Source organism: Anopheles stephensi, unplaced genomic scaffold, assembly GCF_013141755.1.
Source record: "Anopheles stephensi strain Indian unplaced genomic scaffold, UCI_ANSTEP_V1.0 ucontig187, whole genome shotgun sequence".
Classification (NCBI taxonomy): Eukaryota; Metazoa; Arthropoda; class Insecta; order Diptera; family Culicidae; genus Anopheles; species Anopheles stephensi.
This window is the reverse complement of record NW_023405110.1, coordinates 75,001-80,000: the sequence shown is the minus strand read 5'-3', so window position 1 is coordinate 80,000 and position 5,000 is coordinate 75,001.

Sequence of the window (5,000 nt, the reverse complement as noted above, 5' to 3'; positions counted from 1 at the left end):
TTTTTCCTATACTAACGATGAGTATGTACGCACACACACATGCACACACATAAGTCACGCTAACACTTTGACGCTTACGGTGGGACAGAACAAACATCCGCACAAAACGTAAACGAACAAGACGGACCTAACTCTCACCGTGCACGCGCACGCTCTCTCTCCTACTGCTGGTCGGGTACGAACATCCGCACAAAGCGGACGACGCAAAATGCCGAACGTACCCGAACCGAGCGCACGCGCGCTCTCTCTCGCCCGACTGTGCTAGAACGAACGACCGCACAAAGCGGAGACGGCAAAATGCCGGTCTCGCCCGGTCGTGTTTTCGCACGCTCGCTGACTGGCCGATCGTTTCGGCCGTAACCGCTCCCACTCAACGCGTAGACGTGTTGGTGGTCGCGATGGCGGCTTCTACGTCGGCCGACATTAAGCCGCGATGGCGATCCTGTCGCTCGTGGCGGCGTTGGCGTTCTCGCGCGCGCCTGTTGGCCCGTCGTCGGGCTAGCTCCTCCTCCGTCGGCGGTGCTCTGCTTCGGCGAGTTCGGCCCGAACGCAATGGCGGCAATGTACCCGCGCGTAATTGGGCGCGGTATTCCCGCTGCCGTTGGTTCCGCCTTAGCCGACGACGAAGTAACACTTCGGCCGATGGCGGAACCCGTTCGGGCCGAACTGGGCGTTGACTCTCCTGCTGCTGATTGGACGGGTGCTGTTGTTGGTCCATGTCCATCTCCCCGATGGCGGATGTCTGCCGTTGCCGGCGTCTTCGCCGTTGGCCAGCGTTTCTGGCTTCACGGCGGACCTGTTGCCGAACGCGTTCCGCCAGCTCATTGGCGGAAACGATCCCGCCAGCGATGGCCGCGTTTTCGGCAACCTGCTGCTCCAGCCACCTTTGTTGTAGGAAGCTGCAGATCCGCCGTGCTGCCGTGGCCGTTCGCTGCCAAGCCTCCGGGCTCGACAGCAGAAAACGCTCCAGCTCATCGGGGGAAATGACGACGCCGTCCGCGTCCGTCAGGAACTGCACTCTTATGTCGGCGAACCTCGGACAGTGGAACACCACGTGCTCTGCCGACTCCACGGTGTTGTCGGCGCAGAAGGGGCAGGTCGGGGCAGAGGTGAAACCCATAGCATGTAGGTACTCCCGGAAGAAGCCATGTCCGGAGAGTACCTGGCTAAGGAAGAAATCAACCTCGCCGTGCTTCCTACCTACCCAGCCGGCAATATCCGGCAGCACGCGGTGAGCCCATCGTAGGAACCTGCTCGCGGTCGGATGAGCGGCATCCTGGTCCCACGATGTCTGCCACTGTCTTATGGTTGCCGAGTGCTCCAGCCGCTTGATGACCTCCTTGTCTATCAGCACCCGCCTCTGCAACGCCCGTTGATGCCTGGTATAGCACCGCGCGATCTCGTCCACCTGCAGGTGTAGCGGGACCAGTCCAGCCAGCACTACCGCCGTGTCGTAGCCGACGGTACGGAAGGTCCTGGCGACACCTTTCGCCAAAGGTCGCTGCAGCTGCTCCAGTTTCCGCCTGCACCACTGGAACTTCACCGCCTCCGCCCAGATGGGTGCCGCGTATCGCACAACCGAGTCCGCCACTGCTGCCAGCAGCCGACGTTTAGCCATCCTCGGTCCGGCGTGGTTGGACATCACGCCGGTGGCCAGCTTCACCACACGGAGTGCCTTTGCGGTGGCCTTCTCGACGTGTGGCTTCCACGAGAGGTGGTCGTGAAGCATGACCCCGAGGTAGCGTATCGCCGGCTTCGAGCGGACCTCGACGCCGTTGATCACTACGGGCACCGCTGGATGGCCCCGACGCAGACTGGAGATGAGGACGATCTCCGTCTTTTCCGGGGCCAGCTGCAACCGATGTTGCTCCATCCAGGCGGAAATCGCTGCCACAGCTTCCTCCGCTACACCTGCCGCCTCCTCCGGTGTACACCCCTTGGCGAGTACTGCCAGGTCGTCCGCAAAGCCGATGACGGATGCACCTTCCGGCAGCTGCACTCCGAACACGCCGTCGTACAGGATATTCCACAGGGTGGGGCCCAGAATGGACCCCTGCGGAACACCTGCCGTTACTCGGCGTGTTACCGGACCGGAGCTGGTATCATACGTCAGCTCACGGTCGGAGAAGTACTCCTGCAGGATGCTGCGCAGTCCTGAGGGCACTCCTTTGGTCTGCAGCGCCAGTGCTATGGCCTGCCAGTCTGCGGAATTGAAGGCGTTACGGACGTCCAGAGCAACGACAAGCAGGCAGCGCTTGTCGCGTCTATTCGTTCGCCCGAAACTCATCGCAGATCTGGCGGCCTCCATCACCAGCCCAACCGCCTGAAGTGTCGACCGACCACGCCGAAAGCCGAACTGGTATTCGGAGAGGAGCGGCTCCGTCGGCATCTCGATGTGGTCGTTCAGGCGGTTCAGCAGTACTCGCTCGTACACCTTGCCGGGCGTGTCCAGCAACATCACCGGTCTCACCGATGACGGCTCGCCCGGGGGTTTTCCCGGTTTGGGAAGCAGCACCAGCTTCGCCTTCCTCCATTGCCGCGGGAAGCGGCCAGCATCCATCTGCTCCTGGAGGAGCCTCGCGAACGTCGTCGGATGCGCCCGGATGGCAGCCGAAAGGGCAGCGTTCGGCAGTCCATCCAGACCGGGCGCCTTCCGAGGGTTCAGGCCAGCTGCGATGTCGAGCAACTCCTGCTCCGTCACTGGCCTGATGTCGACGCCGTCCGATTCGATGGTAGGCCAGGCAACAGGGGGGTGGTTCGGGCACAGCGCGTCCACAATGCGCTGCAGAACGGCCGGATCGCGTTCTTGTGCGACGCGGCTCCCTCCGAGCCGTCGCAGGAGCTCCCCCTGCCACCTACCCGTCTCATCATCCTCCAGGTGTTGCAGAAACTCGTTGTAACGGTCCCGCTTGCTAGCCCGGATCTCAGCTGTCAGCAGCTGGCGGGCCTCCTGGTGCCGTGCAGAAGCTGTTCTGCGGGCTGCCGTGTCGCTAGTCGGTACCCTGCTGTACCGTTCCCAAGCCAGGCGGCAGTTCTCCCGTAGCCGGCCGATTTCTGGTGTCCACCAGTACGCCGGACGTCCTGTGTGGCCGACTGACGGGGAAACCTCCGCCATGATCTCGCTGCACGCCCGGCTCAGGGTTCGGGTCAGGCCCTCAGGGTCCGTGGCCTCCTCCACGAAGTTGGCTGCCCGCAACGCGATGTCGAACAGCTCCCGGCTAAACTCCTTTGCCCGCCAGCGTCTGCCCGCTGCTCTCACTGCTGGTGCTGCTTCTGCTCCCGTAGAGTTGCGGCTCGTTGCCGCCGGCCTTTCCCCCACCTCGAAGCGGATGTACCGGTGGTCGCTGAATGAGTAAGTTCCCAGCATCCTCCATTGCCTGTCGGGGTCCCCGACGAGGTCCTGCCTGCTGATGGAAGTACTGGCGAAGGCGACGTCCACAATGCTCGGGCGAGCGACGCCGTTCCCGAGGAAGGTGGCTTCCCTCCCCAGGTTCAGGACATCGAGCCCGAGACCCTCCGCCAGCTGTAGCAGTTCCTCGCCCTTCGCGTTGGTCCTGCTGCTGCCCCAGGCGCTATGCCAGGCGTTGAAGTCGCCGGCAAGCAACACTCGGGGGCGTCCTGAGGCGAGCACCTCAATGCGTTGCAGCATCTCGACAAACTGGGGAACCCCGATGCTTGGCGACGCGTAACACGCTATGATCGTGACGCCTGCCACGTCCGCCGCCACGATGCCGGGAAAACTCGAGCTCCAGATCCGCTGAACCGGGTGGGAGTATCCGCTCGCGACAATGGCCACCAGCCTGTCGCGGTCCACCACCCAGTTTGCGTTCCCGTCCGGAACCGAACTCAGCTCGCACACCACCATAACGTCCACCCGCTCCGTCCGCATTGTGTGGAGAGCCAGGTCCTGCGCACTCCGACTCCTGTTGGTGTTAACCTGCAGGACCTGGAGGTGGCTCCCCACAGACATGCTTAGCGGCGGGGGGAAAGGTTAGCTCCCCTGCAGCCGTGCGCTGCAATTCGATGTGGTCCTCCACACCGAATGCAGCTAACCGCACTGCTGCAGCTGGCCGCCCGATGGCCAGGAGCTCCGCATCTGATGCAGCAGTTGCTGCGATCGGGCCCGACGCAGTCCGCTGCCATGTGGCCCCTTTCCAGGCACCGGAAGCAACGGCGCTTTGCCGCCTCCAGCCTGGGGGCCTCCTCCAGCCGACACGAGGAGTAGTCTATAATAAGGCGATCTTTTTGGAGCAGGGCTTCCGCTTCCACTCGCGGTAGCCGCACGCGGGCCCGCTTTGTGGCATCTGCCCGCTCCCAGATGCGAAGCGAGGCCACCGCTGGCTCCTTGGCGAGTGCCGCCTTCAACGCCTCCCTGATCGTCTCCTCCTCCGTGAGGTTGTCGACGTTTTTCAGAACAACCTCCGCCATCTCCGTCAGGACCCTGGCGGATCCCAGCTCTCCCAGCGTGGACTGAATGCGGCTGCACAGCGCCGCCGAGTCCATGTCCCGTGCCAGCTCCATCCGAAGGTTCCCCTTCGGTGTCCGCTTGCCGATACGGATGCAGTGCTGGACATCCTCCAGGGCCGGGCTCGTCCGGATGGGTCGGTACATCTCGGCGAAGGAGACCCCCGGTGCTGGAACCACCAGAATGGCGTCTGGTCGTCGCCTTTTCGTCCGCCGGTTTGCCTGTGCGGGGCGTTGGCTCTTGGTTGCTGGTTGCGGCCGCTGCCGCTGCTGAGGTGCAGCTGAAGGCTGGGCCTTTTGCCGCTTCCCCACAACCTGCCAACCACCTACCAGGGCGTCACGGTAGGATTGCTGCTGCTGCCGCCTGGTTTCCGATGCCGGAAAGTCGTACGGCTGTTGCAGGGGCTGGGACCGCTGCCCGTGCCCGCTCCTCGCCCTCATCTGCTTCTCTTCCTCCTGGATCTCACGGCGCAGCTGCTCCTGCAGTTCCAGCATGCGATGCTGGGCAGGACCCTGCGACTGGCGTGCCTCGGCTC